This window comes from Ruditapes philippinarum, unplaced genomic scaffold (genome assembly GCF_026571515.1).
Source record: "Ruditapes philippinarum isolate M1 unplaced genomic scaffold, ASM2657151v2 ctg763_1_1_1_1, whole genome shotgun sequence".
NCBI classification, from domain to species: Eukaryota; Metazoa; Mollusca; class Bivalvia; order Venerida; family Veneridae; genus Ruditapes; species Ruditapes philippinarum.
The window spans coordinates 112403-137239 of record NW_026853799.1 but is presented as its reverse complement, the minus strand read 5'-3'; the positions used below and the strand labels follow the sequence as shown (position 1 = coordinate 137239).

The following is a 24837-nucleotide window of genomic DNA, read 5'->3' as shown; positions in this document are numbered from 1 at the left end:
TTTTTTATTCTGAGAGACCAGTCAAATTTTATTAAGATGGCTGTTGGTCAATTTGTAGACTTGCCTATGAGAAAACCAATCAAAATGCCAGAATCCCTGGCTTTTATATGAGTAATTAATTTATCATTAGTAACAAAGGAAAGGAAAATTGCAATACCACTTCAAACCTGTAATGTAGTGGCAAGCTGATGTGTGAAGTGCTTGTCTAGTTATTGAAGATATAACAACAATGCTGATTGCTATTTCCCACTCTTCACACTGTTTGTTTTTTCCTAGTGATTTGCTTGATTCTATTTGGCTAATGTTTTATTGTCCACAGCGGAACCAAATTTACAGCCTGCTTGATTGTTATTTCATTTTTGTGTTTTCAGGATGTGAATGACTTCTCTTTTGGAATATATTCCTTGATTTGGTGTTATTTAAAGTAAATAAAAACAAAGTGAAAAGTTTTTGTGAATTTGGATTATACAAAATATTAAAAGTGAAAGGTAAGTGTCTAATTTTTCTTTTCACCATGCACCTACTTAATGATTGCAAATAAGGATGATTTTCAATGTTTAAAACAAATATAAAGCTGGAATCATATGTGATATTGAACTTTTATGGACCTTACTTAATAGTACACAAGTCATACAAAGCATCCTTGTGGCACTTCACAAAAATAAATAAATATATAAATAAAATTCTTCTTAGATTTTGTTGTTGAATAGTTAAGTAAAAGACTAGTTGATTTACTTTGATATTTATAAATGCTGGCAAGCACCAAAGAATATTGAATTTCTTAAATTCTTGTTTTGCTATCAATTAGAACTGAAAAAATTTGTGCATGTGTCCTTGAGATTTTGTTTTACAATAAAAGAAGAAAAAAATATTATGTGTACAATTTGAACTAAAATGTGGACTTATATTATGATGATGAAGATAATAATATTGGCATCTCTCATATTAAGCAAAAGCAGAGTTGAAGATTGATTGATGAATTTCTGTAACAAATGATAAAATGCCCATTGCATCATATAATAATAACTTCAAAACAATCTAATCTTTCTGGATGGAAATAAAGGGGAGGGGACACCAGGTGGTTCTAAACTTTTATTTATTAATTAACTATCAATGATCCTTCCCAAGGAAATGTTTAAAATGTGATTTAGCACAAGTAATGCTATTTTGATCATTTTACTTGCATTTTGTATTTTATTCAATGTACTGAAATAAAATTATGAATTGGTATACTGCATATTGACATGTCATACAGGTTTAATTATATGAACAAAGGAGTTGAACAAGTGTTGATGATTGCGACTAGCCCATGCCACCCGGTTCAGTCTGAAAGGTATAGAATTCTGATTGGACCATTATTGCTGAAATTAACAAAAAATGTTTTTCATATTGAAAATAGTGCTAGTCCACTAGATACAGAGAGGAATCGCTTAATTGTTTAGGAATAAAAAGATGAAAAAATTCACAACATGCTAGTTTTTTGTCTACATTGTCTGTTTCCATTTGTTTGACAGAGTACAGGAAAACAATTCAGGAAAAAATGTCTTTTTATCTGATTGAATCAGAAGAGGGCAAACAGTCTTAATTAAATGAAAATAATTATGCTGTAACCAACATCATTATATCATGAGTACATAATAATGCATGGTCTATGATAGAAGATCTGCAATACTATAAATAATTATGTTCATAGTATTCAGTGTTCAAAGTATCAAACATGACAATAAATCTTGAAAGAATTATGTATATATGGATGTTGTTGGTAAGTGTTAGATATATGAACCTATATGACATAATTATATATACATAGCAGATAATAAAGTGTTCTAGAACAAAATACTATTATTGTCATATAATCATTTTCATACTAAATCACTTAAGAACTCTATCAACCCTTTATTTACCAGAAATATTTCATAAGAATATCATATGTTTAATGTTTTATCTATTTTTGAAATACTTATAAAAAATGTGCCCATTGAATCATTAACCAATTCACAAAATAATTGTTTCTCTTTTATTGTAAAATAAATTCACTTTAAAGTCATATGATCTTGTTAGAAAGCAGTTAGAGCCAAAGTGATATTACGACAGTCAACTCAGTGCTCTTTTATGAATATATTTATGTAAATTTTATCATGTTCATTATATCACAGGTCCAATGATACAAGCACTTGTTTAAAGTGCAAGATCATCACATATCAATCTTTTCAAACAATGAGATGTCCTAGAGTAGACACACAATGTCAAATATATCATTGTTTTTTTATATCACAGGTCCATTAAAGATAGGAATCTGGACAGACACTGACCAATCATTTCTATATTCTATAAGGCCAAATAAAAAAATATGTCTGGTTCAGGAAACATTGGTCCAAAAAATTAGGAGGGTAGGGAATTTTTTTTTTTTTTTTTTTTTGTTGGGAGAATGTCTTATCAGTATATAGATGTGTTGCTTGCTTAACATACTTAAACAAAGATTGTAATCAATCAATGCAAACACCATTTTGTAATAAACTATCAGCATGTGATATTGTGTTGTTTATTTCTTGTATGTAGTCATTTAACCATGTAGCACCTGTATTCATACTAATTTGCTTTCTATTCTGCTTATTATGTACCCTTTCCTTTTGAATCACCAGCTATTCTATGCTAACCTGCATCTGACAGGTCTGACAATTAAAAGATCAAGGGTCACCTCTGTAACAAGTTAATAATAATGCTGTATTATAAGCTTAGAGCATTTGATATGCACTATTCCGGGGACCAAAATAACACAGCTATATATAATTTTAATATTAAACATATTCAAATGGTCTTCAGGGGGTGCAAGTCTATAGATATATATGTGCAACTCCAGGTGCCAACAGTTGCTGGGTTCACACAATGAAGGAGTCTTGGGACACCCAAGCACAAAAAAGTAGGAGTTCCAGATCACATTGAATATGTAAAGCCATCTCTGCTGCACTTATGCAGTTGACAAATATGATGTATAGCAGAGTTACTATAAAGGGGTTGGGGAGTCAGAGTTTAAACAGAGAAAAAGCTTATTCGGGAAAAAAGTAATATGCCCCAAATGGAAAACACTGTACCATAAAAGTGATTGAAAAGATTTGAAATATTATTTCAAAAACATACATCATCAGACCATTATGCTGTTTTCTTACACCCCCCTCCCTTAAAAAGGAAAATATTCATTGTATGTTACAAACACATACTGGTAATGGCTCCATCTCAACTAATGTAAACAATATCTTTAGTAAATTTAATTCCTAAACTATATTTTAAGTGTTATTACACACATTTTAACAAAACATATCTTCCTTTTGGTTACGATTTTTTTAATTATAAAAAGCGGCATCGCGAAAATATGTGACAATTGAAAATTTGTCTGTTTCCTGCAGAAACATTCACAATTCTACTTGTTGTTGATTTTGATCATATAAGATTAAATATTTTTTTATTATTTTAAGATTGTTACTCATCGGCTATTTCAACAGGCATCGTAAAACAAAATTTTCACATTTGTAATTTTCGTACCCAAAAATTTTCGTACCGAAAATCAAAAAAAAAGTTTAGGGTCGGCGTTAAAAAAATAGGGTCGGTCGGGTTCCCTGAACCAGACATATTTTTTATTTTGGCCTAATCTTGTTCTCTTACAAATTTCATCCTTAACTTCTTGTTAATTAAAGGTTGCTATTGATCAGTATTTAGACAAAATAATAGCTCAAAGCTAGTTTAACATAGAAAGATGATATCTCCAATAGGAATAGGTAGCTGAACATTTGTCAATTTTTATATTGTCTCTTGTTGCCATGGTCTGTATTTGACTCTTTTGATTCATTTGAGGTTCTTCTGTGTTTTAACTGGGCATTTTCTCCTGATCACAAGAGGCTAATTTAAGGTTCAAATCCCAATAATTTAAGGTCCAAATCCCAATAATTTAAGGTCCAAATCTCAATCAGTTCAGGCCCAATTTCCAATAATCTAAGGTCCAACTCCAAATAATTTAAGGTCCAAATCCCAATAAAAATAACCTCTTTTCTTGCCAATGTCCCTCTCAAAAAATTCTCAACAGCAGTCAAAGAAATCAAACTGCATGTTTCAACTTTTGATAGATATTGTAAAAACTGTTTAAAAAGTAACAGGGTATGTGACTATACACACAGAAATCAATGTTGAAAAGTCATTGTATAAGGTAGTTTTTCAATTATTTTTTTTAAACTTAAATTTCCCAAAATGCTGTATGTTTTTTTTCCCATTATAAGCTTGGGGCCTTTACTAAAAGATGATAATGCTTCTGTTGAATTTAACAGGGAGTATTTGTATAAATATCACAAAAAGGAATTGTTATTTTGATGAATAAAAAGTTCAAAATACTGAATAAATATATTTCCTTTAATTTGTTCTTTTAAGGAAGTTGACATATCAAGTCTTTGTATAGGGAAATCTAAATTTTGATTACAAAGTCCAAGTTTCATAACTACTTATAGGTCTAAGTTAAGTAAATAGCAGCAATTAGAATTTCCTGATATATCAACATAAGAAACAGTGTTTGTTTACTGCAGTTGAATGCAAATTTTAGCAAAACTTCTCCAGTTTTGTTCACCAATAAATGTCAGGGAAAGTTATTAAAAGGTTTCATTCAGACACATTTTACTTTCCATTATCAATGTTAGACATTATAATTAGAACATTTGCAAATATTTAATTTCTCATGTAATGAATGGAATTATGATGAAAATAGAAGGAAATGTAAAATTTCTTTTGCATATATGTATACCCCTTTTTAAAAGAAATCACTTTTCTTTGATTTTGTTGTAAATAACATATAGCATTTAAACATTGTGGGAAAATAAAATATCTGATGTTATTTTGACAACAATTTTTTAGCCTTAAAATGTTTCAGTTTAACATGAGCATAAAACTGCCTGTCTAAGGCCTTTAAGTCTATTTTTTCAAGACTGTTACCCTCTCAGAGGCTCTGTATATTCATACATTCTTTAAAACATTTTTAAATGATTTCTTTAGAAAGATTAATGTTCCATTCATGTCTCAGCATCACGCCACCTCCGCAAGTAACTGGATATCAAAATTAGTTTTGACATGTTAATTGAAAATGTTTTTGTTTTGATGTTACTGTTATTTATTGCTGTTGTTTTTTGTTTTTCTGTTGTTTTATTTGTTTTCTTTAAAGAAGAGATCACTTTCATCCTGTAACCTGCAGGAACCAATGTTTTTATTTTGATGCTACTGTTTTTTAATGTTTTTTTAATTTTTATATGCCCGAAAGGGCATATTATGTTATACCCCCTGGCGTCCGTCCGTCCGTCCGTCCGTCCGTCCGTCCGTCCGTCCGTTAGCAATTTGTCCGTTAGCAATTTGGTTTCCGGAGCATAACTTAAGTTCCATTTGGCCCCCAATCTTCAAACTTCATAGGATGATTGTCCATATTGGGCAGATGACCCCTATTGATTTTGGGGTCAAAAGGTCAAAGGTCAAGGTCACTATTACCTTGATACTGAAAACAGTTTCCGTCCGTTAGCAATTTGGTTTCCGGAGCATAACTTAAGTTCCATCTGGCCAACAATGTTCGAACTTCATAGGATGATTGTCCATATTGGGTAGAAGACCCCTATTGATTTTGGGGTCAAAAGGTCAAAGGTCAAGGTCACTATTACCTTAAAACTGAAAACAATTTCCTGAGCATAACTTAAGTTCCATTTGACCCACAATTATCAAACTTCATAGGATGATTGTCCATATTGGGTAGAAGACCCCTATTGATTTTGGGGTCAAAAGGTCAAAGGTCACTATTACCTTGATACTGCAAACAGTTTCCGTCCGTTAGCAATTTGTCCGTTAACAATTTGGTTTCCGGATAACTTAAGTTCCATTTGGCCCACAATGTTCAAACTCCTTAGGATGATTGTCCATATAAGGTAGAAGACCCCTATTGATTTTAGGGTCACAAGGTCAAAGGTTAAGGTCATTATTACCTTAAAACTAAAACAGTTTCCGTCCGTTAGCAATTTGGTTTCCGGAGCATAACTTAAGTTCCATCTGGCCCACAATGTTCAAACTTCATAGGATGATTGTCCATATTGGGTAGAAGACCCCTATTGATTTTGGGGTCAAAAGGTCAAAGGTCAAGGTCACTTTTACCTTAAAACTGAAAACAATTTCCAGAACATAACTTAAGTTCCATTTGACCCACAATTATCAAACTTCATAGGATGATTGTCCATATTAGGTAGAAGACCCCTATTGATTTTGGGGTCAAAAGGTCAAAGGTCAAGGTCACTATTACCTTGATACTGAAAACAGTTTCCGTCCGTTAGCAATTTGTCCGTTAGCAATTTGGTTTCCGGAGCATAACTTAAGTTCCATTTTGCCCACAATGTTTAAACTTCATAGGATGATTGTCCATATTGGGTAGAAGACCCCTATTGATTTTGGGGTCACAAGGTCAAAGGTCAAGGTCACTATTACCTTAAAACTGAAAACAGTTTCTGGAGCATAACTTAAGTTCCATTTGACCCACAATGTTCAAACTTCATAGGATCATTGTCCATGTTGGGTAGAAGACCCCTATTGATTTTGGGGTCACAAGGTCAAAGGTCAAGGTCACTATTACCTTGATACTGAAAACAGTTTCCGGAGCATAACTTAAGTCCATTTGACCCACAATGTTCAAACTTCATAGGATGATTGTTCATATTAGGTAGAAGACCCCTATTGATTTTGGGGTCACAAGGTCAAAGGTCAAGGTCACTATTACCTTGATACAGAAAACAGTTTCCGGAGCATAACTTAAGTTCCATTTGACCCACAATGTTCAAACTTCATAAGTTGATTGTCCATATTAAGTAGAAGACCCCTATTGATTTTGGGGTCAAAAGGTCAAAGGTCAAGGTCACTATTACCTTGATACTGAAAACAGTTTCCGGAGCATAACTTAAATTCCATTTGACCCACATATTCAAACTTCATAGGATGATTGTCCATATAAGGTAGAAGACCCCTATTGATTTTAGGGTCACAAGGTCAAAGGTTAAGGTCATTATTAATGACTTAAGTATTAATCAACCTTCATCTGTAAAATTTTATAGGATGAACAGCTAATTCCCATGTCTAATGAATGCTTCATCCTTACTAAAAAAAAACACTTTCGGGCATATAATGCTCCGCCTAGCGGTGCTCTTGTTCTTTTTGTTTTTTGTTGTTTTTTTTCTTCAAGATTAGATCACCTTCATTGACTAAGCTTTTCCTGTAACCTGCAGGAACAAAAGTAATTAGCCTTTGACACCTGTATAAGGCATATTTATTTATTTTATGAAGACATAATTTCTTGCCTAATGTTAAAGGGATCTGATGATAAAGGGAGTAAATGCATATAGTTCCATTGCCTGAAATAACAGAACAGAACATGAAATAACTATTATTGTATTAAGATCTTTAAGGCTTTGATTGCCAGCCAACAGGCAATTCAATATGATGTTCCACAATTCGAACCCTGCTGATTCATAAATGGAACCACAAATGATCTTATTGTTAATTTATGTCATTAAAAAAAAAATATTGTTGCTTAAAAGGCAACTGTATAATGTCATGGTTTGAATCACTAATATCCCAGTATCTGAGTCATCGTTACAGACCTTAAAATAATATGTTGTGACAAATTAAGAAAGGGTAATTTGGGGCTTTTTGCCAAGGCTTTTAACATAATTATAATAGTGTTCAGTTAATGCAGTGATTAATCTAGAAATTCCTTATAATGAGTTTGAGGGTGCTTTTATTTAAAAACAATGAGTCCATAAATAAAATCAATGGGGGCGGGGGGATTGTTTTAAACTGCAAACCCTGCGCAGATTCAATTCTGACACATAATTATATTGTTGTTAATTAAGGATTCAGTGATAATTACAAATTGAAGATGTAAATTATAAGTGAAGTTAACAAATAGCAAGTAAAAGATGTACATAATTAACTGATAAAATTTCAAATGGCAAATCATATTTTATTCAGTCTTCATTTAACTTATGCCTACGTCACATTACAAGCGGGGACGGGCCGATATAGAGGGATCGATGGGACACCGTTGATAATTTGAGATCGGAGAGAAACATTTCAATCATGTCCGGGAAGAAGTGGGCGGTCATTCTCCCTCTGTGGTCAGTTAGGTATTCGGACGGTTTCCGAAAGGTACCCGCCCTGACATCCGGTGAAAACCCTTGGCGTCTTCTTTCTGGACACCGGTCGATATTCTAAAGGTACCTGGCAGACTACCGTACGATAAATCTCCAGTTGCATTCCGTTATCTGGCCTGTTTGCAACAATCGTACTGTGACGGTAAAGTGTACATGCGATATCTGGTCGGCTGTCGGACGGTATTCGTATGGCATACTATCCCATTTTCCGGCCGTTATTCACATCCCCTCTTTTGTTGGCATTTTTCCTCTTCTCCTCTGATTTCTCCCCCACCCCTTCTTTGTTTTCTGTTTTGGAAGGTATATTACACTCTGAAATCAAAGTTTTCCATAAAAGATTGCAAATGAAACTTGAAAACTTTTAGTAACCGCCATGAACGTGTGTGAAAACAGAGAGAGTTTCTAAATACTCGCCATCGGTTGCCCGTATAGAAGAGTCCTCCAGAAGAGTATTAGTCGTTCTAGATGTTGGAGGACAGCGCAAGATACAGATAGCAAGATGCCCCCATTTCAGAAAAATATGAAAAACAAGATCAATAAGGAAAGCGGCGTTCAATGAACGCAACCCCGACACTATCTAGCAACACAGGATGACCAACATCAAAGAGCTAAGCAGGACCTAAAATAATCTTCTCCTTTTTTACCTATCAAAGTGTTTCAGCACTCACACGGGACCTTGCTTTAAAGTCTCGTCTAAAAGATTCCTAGTAATTTCAGTTGGTCATCCCGGGAATCGAACCCACAATGTACAGATTACAAGTCCAGCTATTTAACCGATTCAGCTCTGCACGCTGTCTAATGAGAGAATGATGGTGTTATTTATGATTTACCCTGAGGACTTTGGCAGTAATATACATACCAGAGCACAGTTCAGCCACCGCATCGTTCAAGCAGTTAAACAGTAATTATCTTTTTCACTTTCGCAAGGTACTGAACGAAAGTGACCTTCACCGTCGTCCGAGAATTGAACACGGGTCAAAGCCTTGCCCAACGCTATCCTTACGGACATTTTAGGACCATACGTGCGACGTACTGCGTCCATCCGGGTCCCGGTCAGTAATCTGCCGAGACGCCTTCGGTGACCGCTCAGATACCGCTCGGAAACTGGAGGAATATTTGGCGCCCAGGAGGTAAAATTTCTAACCGGTATGTAACCGATAACAAAAGGTGTCCGGTCGGGTATCAGAGGGTATTTTACCGTGTCTGCTACATTGCGATGGCGATGTACCGGATGCCGGAAGAAAATAACTCTGCACTAAAATTCTCCGATTATCCGTACGGTGCCCCACCGGTCACTTGACACCGGAGGGTCACCGGCCGGAGACCTTTAAAAAATTGGCAATTTCAGTCCGATCAGGCATCGGTACTCAATCGTAAACCTAATCGGAGTGTAATGTGACACAGGCTTTACCTAAAAACCTGCACCAACATGTAATGATGAGAAGAGAGGAATTGGCTGTGCTCATCGTCATTTTTAGCACTTTTTTTTTTGCCTTTTTCGTTGACAGTTTCTTCTTATTACAATACCAGGATTCTCATGAACACTGACTTCCAAACTAAAATAGTATTACCATGCTCATTGGACGAGGGCACATCGCTTGCTTAAAGGGAAGTCTTTGGATATCAAAAATAGTCATCCTTGTAAGTTTATTTCAAACATTTTAATTCAGGCTTAATTGTGAAACTAGTTTTTCAACTTACTTTTATAATGGAATTTTGCTGGTACTGGCATCATGTGAGCTGAGCAACAGAGTCATGTCCTGAGTAGGGGTTAAACTTGTGATTGTTAGGTTGAGAGGGCAGTCACCTATATCACTAGGCCACCACCTATCTACCACTAGGCCACCACCCCTTTACCCCTATGCCACCACTCCTGTACCACTAGGCCACCACTCCTTTACCACTAGGCACCTACCCCATATCTCTTAAACAATCCTTATTCTTAACATTGCTGCCATTAACATAGCCATGTTTACCATGTACATGATTTTGTAGGAAACTGGGTGCCAAAACAGATCATAATTGTATAAGAATTGCAGAAAGATGGGGAAATCACAACAAACTGTTTTCTTGTTTTCTAAGACAGTTTTCCCATTAATTTGATTGAGTACAGAAATAATAAATAGTCTAACAAATAGAACCAAATGCTAACAACCTTCTGATGACATGTTTACGCCAATAGACAGCCATTTTACTATTAAATACTGTTATATTGTGCAAGAAAAACACATGCATTGTTGTGTGCAGATAATTGTAGAATTATGCCAGAAAATTGGTTAAGTTCTCATTCATTCTAATAGTAATATTACTTATAGATCCTGCTGTTTGTTTTACAAATTCACTACTGCCATTATTTATGTAATCACCATTAATTTTAGAAGTCTACCCTGCTTCTCTTATGAAGGAATGCATGCAAAAAATGGCAGAATTTTCATAGACTAATTTGTCTGATTGTTTATTTTGAATATATGCCATGTGCGTTTTTTTTTTGTACATCACAAAAGAGGGAGAATTTTTTTCCAGATTTTCTTTTCTGTATTAATAGATTAGATAAGCTATAAATCACAGAGACATTCTATACTAAATTACTTTGAAGGGGAAATAACTTCTGTCACAATTATGAAGATTGAATCTCATGTAATAACACATAATTGCTTAAGATTACACTAGCAGCAATATTCCCTTATCAGTTTGATTTTTTCTTTCTTCAGCTTTGTGTTACAGTCATTAATAGTATGTCTTGTATAAAAAGACATTTAAAATGAAGAAATATTTAGTGTTATCATGATTTGTAGGAGAAGCAAAACCTATGATCATTAAAAAAAGTTTTGATAGCTAGTGCAGTTTCTGCTACCTTGTCAATGAAAATGACTAGCGATCATTTTTGTTTTTTTGCTTATAGAGAAAGTCATTACATAAAATCATGTTTACACAGCAGAATGTCCTTTTGTAAGTATTTACAAAATTAAATTTGTTATGGGACACAAAAAAAAAAACTTACTGGAAATTATTATCCTTACTGATTATAAATACTGGAAGCATCAGATGTGCTTAAATTTATGCTTATTTTCTTGAATTGATAATAAACTGCTCTTGTTTTTGATACTTTGTTTCTTTTACTATTTAAAAAAAGGGGGGGGGGGGGCTTTACTAATAGCTATTAGCACTAACAAATATAATAATCATGAAGATGCAAATAAAGATCTCAAAATCACAAAAAAAAGATATTTGTCTACTTGTCATTTTATGTTGTAGATATTTCAAATTGTGATATTTCTACAATTTTTGGGACAAATTTGTTCAAATTATTTGTTGAATATTTACAACAACCATAACTGCTCATTATGCTACATTTTAGCTTTTTGAAAATATTTTAATGGGGATAATGTTTCCTATAAATTGTTACTTATGTTAGTTTGGTTACACTTACTTGTTGTGCATATTTATGTAATGATATAAATTTTCTTGATAAATATGTAAATGTTCCGCATAGTGTGAAATATGGCAAAATTTTGCAAATGTAAAACAACTTAATTTGCATCATTATGATTAAGCTATCAAATAAAAAGTTGAATGTCATATTATTAAGTAGAAGCAACTCCTAGTAGTAGTAAATTCATATTTTAACCAGAATTAATTTCAAATGTAAACTTAACAGGAAGGATCATAATAGTTGACTTTTTAAAAAGTTGCGAAAATTGTTCCAGTCTACTGAACAACATGGTCTCCAGATCTAAAAATAGAATTTTTTCTCAAGCAAACAGCAGATTTTGTTGAAAATTCTTGGCTGATATTGATGTAAATTTCTTTAATATAAAATATTAATGACCAAATAATGAAATTTTGTCCATATAAACCATAATCCTCAGTTGAGCGATACATGTCATCAAACCCTCTTGTTTTCTTAATTTTTGCTTGATTTTTGTCATTTTAAAGATGAAGAACACTAATATTATGTACTAAAATGTTTGTAGGCAATTAAAACTGCAATAAAGGATTTCTGAAAATGTGTTCAGATATGATCCAGAAATGATGAAAGCTCAAAATTAATTATGTGTGGGAAGAGTGTTTTTGAGTATATTAATATTACATTATCTTAAAAATGGTTTTTAATTCATTCATCAATTGAAATCTAGGTCACAATTAAATTTACAAAGAATACAGGATAGTAAGATCTATGATTTTTATTATATCAGTAGATTTTAGGAGACAAAAATCTATAGTCTGGGAAAAGTTGTTCTGGGGATGTTTATACAGTCATCTTGTCAGTAAAGGTTGCCATTTATCATTTCTGACAATGCACCTTTTCCCCAGATTAACCATTGCAAATAAAGACAATATCTCACATAGGAATTGGAAAATGGCATATTTGTCAATTTCTATATTGTTTAGAATTGGGTCTGTTTTATCTTTGTGTCTGTTTTCATCTTTGGGTTTATTGAAGGATAATACCCATAATATTTCAGGGAATAACATTTACTGCTTCTGGTCTGATGAACTAAGATGTGCAGTCTTAAGTTTTGAATAAAAAAAATGAGAAGAATTAGTTGATTACATAAAATGTTAGCCAATGCCAAATATAGGTCCTGATATTCAGATAAGCTTGATAAGCATTAGGCCGATTTATAATCCCAGCAGTTAAATGTTTTAAGAACTTAATTACCTTAGGCAGTTTTCTTTTTCATCTAAGGCAAAAGATGGTTAATGAAAACAACTGATTTGGCCATTGGTCAAAAGGGATATTTTAATCTTCAAGCTATAAATACATCTGATTTTAACAGTATCTCAACTTATAATATGGATCGCCAATCTGTTAATAATGACAACCCTATTGAAAATTTCTGTCAATTCAGTCAATTATACTTCATACAACTCCACCCCCATCCATGAAAAAAAAAATAAAACAACAAAAAAAAAAAGAACAAAAAAAAAAGGTAAACGTAAGAAAAAATTGGTACAATCATGGTCTGCTGATGTAAATGTAATAACCGAAGGACAGTAGATTGAGCGTTGAGGTCAGTACATGGCGAATTCATTCATCAAAAATTATTGTTAGGTCAATTACTTTGTCACTATCTCATTTATCGTGATCTTTTTACGCATTTATCAATATTTCTTTAATAGCAGCAATTTTTGTATTCCCAAACACTTTTCTGAAGACCAGAACTTTTATTCCCAATACATTCTGCATGACCAGTAAAAAGATGGATTTATAAGTTTCTAAGACGACAATTTTTCTATTTTTTGCACTACTTAAGTGTTTCTGAAATTCAGGATCTGTTACTAAAAACGTTATATTGTAAAAATAACTTTAGAGACTCTAAAAGTATTAATACTGTAACAATAGCATAAATTGTTTATGCCCTTACTCTAAAAGTGACTTAATTCATTTCCATGCTTAGTATAGCAATTGCATTATTCTTTGTTGTTATATGCCCGAAAGGGCATATTATGTTATACCCCCTGGCGTCCGTCTGTCTGTCCGTCCGTCCGTCCGTCTGTCCGTCCGTCCGTACGTCCGTCCGTCCGTTAGCAATTTGGTTTCCGGAGCATAACTTAAGTTCCATTTGGCCCACAATGTTAAAACTTCATAGGATGATTGTCCATATTGGGTAGAAGACCCCTATTGATTTTGGGGTCAAAAGGTCAAAGGTCAAGGTCACTATTACCTTAAAACTGAAAACGGTTTCCGGAGCATAACTTAAGTTCCATTTGACCCACAATGTTTAAACTTAATAGGATGAGTGTCCACATTAGGTAAAAGACCCCCATTGATTTTGGGGTCACAAGGTCAAAGGTCAAGGTCAGCATTATCTTGATACTGAAAACAGTTTCCGGAGCATAACTTAAGTTCCATTTGGCCCACAATGTTCAAACTTCATAGGATGATTGTCCATATTGGGTAGAAGACCCCTATTGATTTTGGGGTCAAAAGGTCAAAGGTCAAGGTCACTATTACCTTAAAACTGAAAACGGTTTCCGGAGCATAACTTAAGTTCCATTTGACCCACAATGTTCAAACTTCATAGGATGATTGTCCATATTGGGAAGAAGACCCCTGTTGATTTTGGGGTCAAAAGGTCAAAGGTCAAGGTCACTATGACCTTGATACTGAAAACAGTTTCCGGAGCATAACTTAAGTTCCAATTGGCCCACAATGTTCAAACTTCATAGGATGATTGTCCATATTGGGTAGAAGACCCCTATTGATTTTGGGGTCAAAAGGTCAAAGGTCAAGGTCACTATTACCTTATAACTGAAAACAGTTTCCAGAGCATTACTTAAGTTCCATTTGACCCACAATGTTCAAACTTCATAGGATGATTGTCCATATTGGGTAGAAGACCCCTGTTGATTTTGGGGTCAAAAGGTCAAAGGTGAAGGTCACTATTACCTTGATACTGAAAACAGTTGCCGGAACATATGTTAAGTTCCATTTGGCCCACAATGTTCAAACTTCATAGGATGATTGTCCATATTGGGTAGAAGACCCCTATTGATTTTGGGGTCAAAAGGTCAACGGTTCAGGTCATCCTTACTAAAAAAAAAAATACTTTCGGGCATATAATGCTCCGCCTAGCGGTGCTCTTGTTGTTTTTTTTATTATTTTTTATTAGGTGGGTGGGGGGAGGGGATAATCATTTTCTTTTCCAAATCGGTCCAAAGAAGTAGTACATGGTATACTTTACAAGAAAAGGCTTAAATTGTGAATGCCATGAAGTGCAGCTGCTTTATCTTTCAATAACTCTGTGTCTCTGTGGAGACATTAATCATCTTTAAAGATAGATTGGACACTGTAAGTCAAATTAAAAAGACATTTATGGAGTAATTCTGCCCTCAGTGCATTAACTTGTGTACTTATATAGTTCTCATATCACCTCTTGAAATGTCTCAGACATCAGGTTTACGAAAATTAGATTGTACTCTACTACAATTGTCATAAAATTGTTATTTTTTTCTAACTAAGCAGAAAAAGAAGGAATTTCAGAATCCATTGGGTATATTATATGCTTCAAAACTTGTCAAATGTCATTTGGTTCTTGAAATACTGGTAATGTCATTGTAAATGAATTTTCAGGGTCTGTGAAATTTCAGAGTCAATGGAAATTTAAAGAGTAAAATTTTGGAGGACTAGTCCAATTTTGTAATAAATGAAATTTTGGAGTAAATAAATTCATACTCATTGGAATTATGGAGTAAATGAAATTTCAGATCAATTGAAATTTGAGAGTAGAATAGGAAAGTGTTCTTTAACAGTTGTCATTTTGTTTGCTTTTACAGAAAAATAACTGTATATCAGACTGTAGAATGGTATGGAGCATTGTCAATTGTGTATAATCATGAAATTTCATACTCCTTGAACGTTGCAGATTTTTTTTGATTTTCATACTAACCTAATAAGTCTTTCAGTGGATTATTCCATACAAGAGAGGACATCCATCTAATTAGCACCACCTATTGTTTAACAACTTGCTTGTTTCATTCTTTATACATAAAATAGTTTAATCTTGAACAGAATGCATCTTAAGTAAGAGGCAATCAAATCTAAAGTTGGAATGAAGGATATTTGGGTTTAACTAAGTTACAGCTGATTTAGTTACATTCTGATGCACAATAGTTTGAATTCCTGTGACAATAGCCGGTCTTAACTTCTCTTCAAGTGGATTACAGACTCTATAATTCACCAACAAAGCAGTTTGTCAGGGACATTTAAGAATGAGGCAATTCTCAGATTGGTTGATTTCGTCTGGTAATGGAGTATGCAGTATCTCCAATTAGATTTAAGTTGAACAATGCCTTGTTCATTCTAACACCTGCAACAAAAAAAGTAAATTGTGTAACTTGTCAACTGTCCTGGTATCCTTGAAGGAATGATAATTAAATTTCTTCTCATTATCAGTGAGAATAATGCTTTTTTCATGCTCATTTACATGATGATATCTATGGACAAAGTTGTTCCAAGTCGAAGTGCCCTTGATAACCCTGCACTTGTTAGATTGCAATTAAAAAGCACTGCATTGCAATACACCCAATAGATTTGCCTAGTTTCAGAGAAAATTTGCCTTGAAGTATAGCAGTCAAACTTGCCACATAAATATTAGGAATAAATCGGAAATAGAGACACTTTTGCTGCTTAAAAGTTTCATTGACAAGGTACATTTGCATAGACAAGATAAATAATTTCATATTAATGTACATAATTTTGTTTGTTTATTAAATATGTTGATAAGAAGAGTAAAGGAATTTTTATTTGTTTGGGTTGTCAGACCAAACAAATAATGGTAGCGAAATTTCAGACTCTAATGCTGTTAATTGCAAATGCCGAAAGAAGTCCACTTTTTTGAAGCGGTTACTTACCTTTATATGCAACACTAATGCCTCAAAATTCAGGGGAGATCACTGCGTAAATATGGTCAAATGACAGACGCATTAATTTTCAAGCAAAATAATTCCCGAATGGCAGAAGATTTCTAATATTGTTTTATTCTTTATAGATATACATGCTTTTAGTAAGTGCCATGATTATTTACACAAGTGTTAAACAACAGTTAGCGTCATGACAAACCCTAATATAGAATAATATGGTTTTCTTCAGACCATTAATATATAAATTTACCGTGGCCGAGGGGTTTGCGCGCTCGCTTAGGAAGCGAGAGGTTTGGAAATCAAATTCCAGTTAAGGCAACTCATTTTTTTTTTTTCAAATTGTTGAAGTCAAATAAACATTGGATTGAATATCAGTGTTGTAATAAGTCTTATAGCCAATTTACTACAATTAAAACGCTTGAAAGCATTGGTGGCACTTTACAAAAACAAATTGTTTTATAATCTCATTACCTTCACCTTTCTGACATTCTGAGACATAAACATATTCAGCGCCTTCTGTGCTTTATTTTTTATGGCTGCATTTATAAAATCATAACAGTTTAAATACTGGTATTAACTTTCATGAAGCATTTGTGGATTCTAGAAGCCAATATTCTTGCATGAGATAGTGCTAAAAGTAAATTTGAATTGACAAAATATCATGTTCTAATTAGATTTTAATGCAAAGTGAAATAAAGAGAACAATTTGAAAAGATACTGTTCATGTCTTGTCCCAATTTATATACAAAAAAAACTTATAATGTCAGACAAGCTAAGGAAAAAAAACATTTGAAAAGCTGTCAATTATTGTTGTTTTATTTCCAAGAAAAGATAGCAGAAGTAATTTAATTATGAATTTCTCATAGAATAGGCAGTAAACATTAGAACTTTTTTTTATATAACTGTATTATTGACTAATAATTTTAATGATTTATTTTTTGCTTATTTTTCTCCCTATATCTAGAGCATGTTTCTTTATTTTAAAGTTGAAATATTTCTTCTGGGACAGATATCAGCTTTACAGTTCCTATGTAAATTACAGTTAGAATGCACATTTTTACCTCACATCATTTTTGGCGCCATTTATCCAGCACTGAGTTTGTATTCCTAGAACTAAGATAATCAAAATTGAGGCAAAAGTTTCTTAAAGGTTGTGTAAATTTACAGATATGTAAATTTTCATCTCATCAAGATATTTTTCTCATTTTGTGAAATATTATACAAGCAATAAAGTAAGCCACAAAAGTATTCAACTTGTAGTAATTACATTGACTGGCGTCATAGCGCAATGCAAAGTTCCCTAGCAGTCTTAATCTAATTATCAGATTAATAAAGTAAATATTATATTAGTTTTAAATTTTGATATATTCTAAGATGATTTATATGTCTGAAAAGCCAAATACTCTTTAGCCACTCTATAAAAGGCAGTAAAAATAGCCTTTAATAACCCAAAGATCAGTACAGCAAGCCCAATTACAGGCTAAAGATATAAAATTGACCAAACATAGTATTAGCTAATCCATTGATGGAATGTGTTTTTATTTGGACATGATAGATGGGCAGTGTTTTTGGTGGCAAGATGAATTGGATGTGCCAGGACAAAGATTTAATGTTCACCAACAATTGGTCAAAGTGTTCCATACATTGTTATCTGTTACAGATCCATCATACAAAATGAGATATATTTGAAATTTCTTTCATCTTTATAAGACATCTTATATAGCAATGTGAGATAATTAATGTGGTTTCATAACAGATATATTCCATAAACATTACTATGGAACATCATAAAATAGGGGCGCCATTACTCAGAAATGGAGTTATTTTGATAACTGTTTCTAACTCCTAAATTTTACAGGAAGAATAATGTTATCTTAAAAGCTAGAACTGTCATGTATAAGGTCCATCTGTGCTGAAATTTTGAATTTGAATATTAATTGTATATCAGAGAATACCATTTTCTTATTCAAAGCTGTTATCAAAAATTGAGATCGAAAATCAGATTGCAACAGTCCTTGTTAATAAAAGTTTAAAGATAAAATGTTTTAAGGTTTTTGACTCTCATAATCATATTTGTAAGAAAAATTACAAGACATTTTGTATGTGAGCACTATAGTAACCTATACATGTCTTTAATATACAAGTATATCTTTCAAAAATGTCATACTACTTTTCAGGGAGATATAATCCCAACCCATTCAAATTTAATGCATTTATTTATATTATGGAAAGTGTAAAACTTTAAAGTGCATTCTTTAAACTTCCAATTCACACCTTAAGTAAAACTTCACTTCTGTTCAGAGCCCACCCAAAACAAAAATAAATATTAAAAGATGACATAGAAAGTGTACCCATTTGATATGAAAGTTTAGATAAGTATATATTAACACCATTAAGTTGAAAAAACAATTTTTGTTTTACAATGTATTTGGATGTGCTTATTGCAATTAATTGCCTTTGATAAGATTGTTGTTAATTTTATTACCTATTCACATTATGTATTTTGCTAAAAATATGTTTTTCATTTTTTTTAGTTTTTAATTAGGAATCTTTGTGTTCCTTTTAAGTTTGTTTTAAGAATTGATAAGCGTTGCAACACTTTTTCCTCAAATCGGGCTAAGAATAAGACAAACATACAATTTTATTTATAATATATTTTTTCAATTATCTATTGCATAGCTTTCTACTATAAGTACCCCAGCTGAACTTTGTTAAAAAATCAAAGTTTATGTTTTAAGGCTTATGGACCTCAGTGGAGTTCCTTTAAGTTTGAAATATTTGAATAAGAGAATTGTTTCTAAATATAAAAATGACAGGTATTGCACTTAAAAGTCTTTTGCTGTATACGTTTCCACCTGTAAAAAAAGTGTTAATAAGTACAGAATGTCATGATAAATTGTTTATTACTGGTTCATTAAGTTATACTAGTTAGTCCTAATTGTAAATCATTATTTCGTTCCTTTTCACTGTATTTGATTTTATGTCAATTTAATAGAGCATGTTTCTATCATTAGCCCATAATTTCAAATCATAACATATTATTATTCTATTTATTGTTTAGACTGGTTTATGTTATACCAATTTGGTGCTGATAATAAATCAATGCTTTTTACCCTCATTTTTTTGTTTGTACCAAAAACGTTGGAAGGACAAAGTTTTAGAAAAAGCATACATAATGCAATGAATTTTATTGATAAAAAACTATGTTAATCTATTTTTTCTAATGAGCATTTAAAATGCATGGCACCTGAACAAGTTTACTCTATTGTAGTCCATTTAAACATTCTTGCATTTAAGTTAATGGTTCCTGTATAAATTTGATAACAGCTTGTTATATAGTAATTCAAAGTAAATAAACAAGAAAACAATAAATGTCTCAGATAATGAATGATCTCCACCTAAAAACTAAAATCGTTTTACTGGAATACTCATATACATTACCTTACAAATATTTTTAGCACATGAAACAAAATGGTGAAAAAGGAAACATTGGTGTTGTTCCAACATAACAAAAACAAAATGTTGCAGGCTTTATCTTGTGAATATTGTTTTTCTTTGCTTGTTTAAATTTATTGTTAATATAAGAATATTTTTTACTTAAACACTCAAATTAATAGGAATATGTTTTACTTTACTTATAAAATGAGAACAAAATATGTCTTACTTTATTGTTTAAACTGAAAATATCCTACTATGTTTGATAAATTGGAGTTTGTTGTTTAATTACTATCTGTTAACAAATATCACAGATTTTTTTGTGTGGTACAAATTCTCTTTAATTTACACTAAGGAGTATCATAGAGCTAAATTGCTATTAGTCTTAACATAATGGCTATAAAAAGAGCAAATATCCCATTATGTTATTCTGGTGGTCTTTAAGTTATAGGTACTTCAATTGTTGTTGTTATTTGTTTGAAAATCAAGGACACATGTATGTTAGTTTGTTCAAAAGAAATATGTAGGACACACACCCACACTCACACTCATATAAACAAGTTAATATTGTATTAAAATTTGATTTGACATTGATATAAGTATTGCATGGCAACATAATAATGATATTGTCTGTGTAATAATTGTAGAGACTTACAATTTTTGTGTCTTGCCCAGATAATATATGATCTTCCAAATAAAATAGTGATACATGAGAGGTCATTGACCCTGACTGACTGAAAGAATCTTTCATGGCAGTGCACAAGATTTATGTATGTGCATTTTATTAAGTATGATTCCTACTACCTTGCAGGTTTTTTGTAAAGATTGCTTTTTGTTAAACAATAATTAAGAATATTAAAGCTATAGAAATCTTTCTTTTTTTAATAAAAGATTGTTTACCAGACATATATATCCAAAGATAAGTTATTTCAAGATTTTGTCATTCAAGCATTCTGTTACTACTTTGAAAGGGGAAGGAGGGTGGGTTTTCAGGTAACCTTGTGTTTCAATGTTTTTATATCGTTTTGCTAATGTTGGTCGGTCGGTCTGTCTGTCTGTTGATAGGTCTGTCTGTCGGTAAACCACATGGTTTCCATGATTATCTTGAAAACTATTGATCACAAAGTCTTCATATTTCACATAGTGATTGGTCATAACTAATAGATGACCCCTATTGATTTTGGGGTCACTATGTCAGAGGTCAAGGTCACAGGGACCTTGAATGGTAGTATGATTTCAGCTCATTATCTTGCATACTATTTATCACAAAGTCTTCATATTTCACATATTGATTGGTCATAACTAGTAGATGGCCCCTATTGATTTTGGGGCCAAAGTCACAGGGGCCATAAATGTTAGAATGGTTTCTGCTGATTACCTTTGTTACTATTTATCACAAAGTTTTTATATTTCACATATTGATTGGTCATAACTTATAGATGACCCCTATTGATTTTGGGGTCACCAAGTCAAAGGTCAAGGTCACAGGGTCCTTGAATGGTTGTGTGATTTCAGCTCATTATCTATAAAGCTAATTATCACAAAGTCTTCATATTTCACATAGTGATTGGTCATTACCAGTAGATGACCCGTATTGCTTTTTGGGTGACTTAAGTACAAAGGTCAAGTTCACAGGGACCTTAAACATCAGAATGGTTTTCGCTTATTATCTTGAAACTATTGATTACAAAGTCTTCATATTTCACATATTGATTAGTCATAACTAGTAAGTGACCCCTATTGATTTTGGGGTCACTAGGTCAAAGGTCAAGGTCACAGGATCCTTGAATGTTAGTATGCCTTCCGCTTATTCTTAAAAGCTATTTATCACAAAGTCTTCATATTTCACATATTTATTGGTTATAACTAAAAGATGACCCCTGATTTTGGGCCACTAGTTCAAAGGTCAAGGTCACAGGGGCCTTAAATGTCAGAATGGTTTCCGCTCATTTATATCTTGAAAACTTTTTATCACAAAGTCTTCATTATTTTTCTTTTTTCCATAATTGAACACTTTTTTGTACCCATTTATGGCAAGTTTCTATAACAAAATTACCAATAATGTGAGTCAAGGGGTAGAAAGGGGAGCATATGTGTCGTTCCACATTTCTTGTTTTTTTATAGCTTAAATCCTTTAGCACAAATTTGATTCTTTAATTAAATTAGTCTAAAGCATTGAAAATTGTCTAGTTATATATAACATAGCAATAAATTGTATGACAATAATGATTGTCTTCATGGAAATGTGATGTTCCAGCTGATATAAGGTTAAATTGTTGTTGTAATGGTGTTAATGCAGGAAAACACATTTACCTTTGATGATCCCACCTGATAGGAAATGTCTCTAGACAATGTATTGAATTTTAACATGTTTCATTATGTAATAGATAGAAAGGAAATAATTTTACTTTTGGCTTTTGATCGTCTCAGTTTTAATGTCAACTAAATTTCCTTTAGTTTTAAACAAAATCCTTTTGATGATTTTAGGTTAAAGTCAGAAAACTATACAGTGATTTTTCTCACTTAATTGGGAAGAGGCCTTAGCTTCTTGATTTTGGGAAAAATTATTGCTAAAATTGCTGATTTGGGAAGTTAAAAAGCTGGTTTAAGTTCAGATTTTTGGGAAAACTGAATGATTTCAAAGAAAATTTCAATTGGGAAAAGGCCTTTTTTTCGGAGTCTGTTATATAAGTAGGAAAATCACTGCTATACTATTGAGACTGTGACAAAAGGTTATTTAAGTAACTTTAAACATGCTGGACTAATTAGATAGATTTGTACAGCTTTAATTTTTAAAACTGTCAATTTTGGGGATATCAAGGGGGAAATTTTATGTTCAGTCAGCCAACATTGCAAAGAGCCTTAAACAGACTGCATGGCAAAGGATGATCATTTTTGTTCCATTGATTTTCACGATAAAATTCTTTTAATAAACAATATTAACAGATGATAACATCTGTTTCATCCATATATTACTTGAAAATTTATGTTATAATTGCTGAAGTTATTTAGGATATTTCCAGTTGAAGGTAGCATGAAGTAATAAATATTTATGTTTTATTTCACTGACAATTTTCTCTTATGATAGTTGATTTAGGAGACTTTGATGTAAGAATTTAGAATATGGGATAATATTTAAGGAAGTTAAAGGTTGGTATTAAAGGAATATAATTATCTAGAAACTTTAAATGGCTCTTTTGAGGACAGAATAACTGTATTATTTACCCATTTAGAATAAAGTGCTGCAGCAATAAATTATAGCAAATATTTGTAATTAAATTATGAAGCTTTGTTTAAAAAGGATGTTGCAATTTCTTGGAAAATGAAACTACCACATCATAATCATATAAGCCCAAAAAATTATTTAAAATGTAATGTTGCAAAGAAAATTCATGAAAACAGCTGGGAAAAGGAATGGAACTCTGCATTTTCAGATTTACATTACAATTTTTATACGCCTGTTTGAAAAACGGGTTGTATTATAGTTTCCCTCCTGGCGGGCGGCTGGGCTGGTAGCTTCCACTTTTTGTCCTGCACATATCTCCTACACCCATGGAAGTATTTTAATGAAACTTTATAGAAATGCTAACCACTTTGAGAAGCTGTGTCACACGCATAAACCAGGCCTCTAGGTTAAAGGTCAAGGTCACACTTAAAGGTCATTGAAAAACGTTTGTCCGGAGCAAAACTTCTACATGCATAGAGGGATTTCAATATAACTTGGCACAAATGTTCACTATTGTGAGACGGAGTGTTGCATGCAAAATTTAGGTCCCTGCAGCGAAGGTCAAGGTCACACATAGGGGTCAAAGTTCAGATAAAAATACGAAAATGTGTATTGGGACCATTGAGTCATCATAAATTGAGGGATTGAAACACAAATGGTCATTATCATGACTACTGGATTTAGGTTAATATATGTAAGGTGAAGGACACTAAAGATGATTGTCAAGGTCACTAAAGATGATTGTCAAGGTCACTAAAGATGATAAAATATAGAGATTTTGTCCAGAGCATGTCTCCTACACATACAGAGGGATTCTAATGATACTTCAAACAAATATTCACCACTATGAGAAGCAGTGTCGTGCTCATTAACCAGGCCTCTAGGTCAAAGGTCAAGGTCACACTTAGAGGTCATAGAAAAACGTTTGTCCTGAGCAAAACTTCTACATGCATAAAGGGATTTCAATATAACTTGGCACAATTGTTCACTATTTTGAGGAGGAGTGGCTTGCAAAATTTAGGTCCCTGCAGCCAAGGTCAAGGTCACACATAGGGGTCAAAGTTAAGATAAAAAAATCACTAGAGATGATAATATATCCAGATATTTTCCGGATATTGCCAAGAGAATATCTCCTATATGCATTGCTATAATGCCCACATCTCTATCAAAAGCTTCTGTGACTGGCGTATATTGCGACTGGCAAAAATAAAGATTAAGTCCGAATTAAGAATATTTTGGGTTTTCACAGCTAATTTGGATGAGAAAAAGAACTTTGAAAATAATAACATCTGGTTGACTAATCTATTGTAAATGTTAGTGCACTATGAAGCTATTACAGGAAAAGATTGCTTGTACGGGGCCGGGGAGTTGGAAAGAAAGAAAACAAAAAACCCCACTTTTCCCAAGTTAAGGATAAAACTATTGGAGAGATCAAATAGTCAAAGCAATGCTTAATGTTCATTTTACAAATTAATTGGTTGGTTTAATAAGCGCAAACAAAATTATGCATGTACTATAACGTTTGCCACATAAAGCAGTAAATTGTGCTTGAAGAACATAAAATATGGACAAGAAAGAAGTATAAATGGATGTTATTGT

At 32.6% G+C, this 24837-nt stretch overlaps 1 protein-coding gene across 1 annotated transcript in view; it reads left to right on the top strand.

Annotated features, from left to right (window-relative positions):
- Positions 1 to 309: 309 nt before the first annotated feature.
- LOC132737928 (thrombospondin type-1 domain-containing protein 7A-like) overlaps positions 310 to 24837 on the top strand; it is a gene marked incomplete at its 3' end in the record, with an annotated part of 121112 nt that continues 96584 nt past the window's right edge. The window contains exon 1 of the mRNA XM_060725309.1: positions 310 to 488. The remainder of the gene's footprint in view (positions 489 to 24837) is intronic.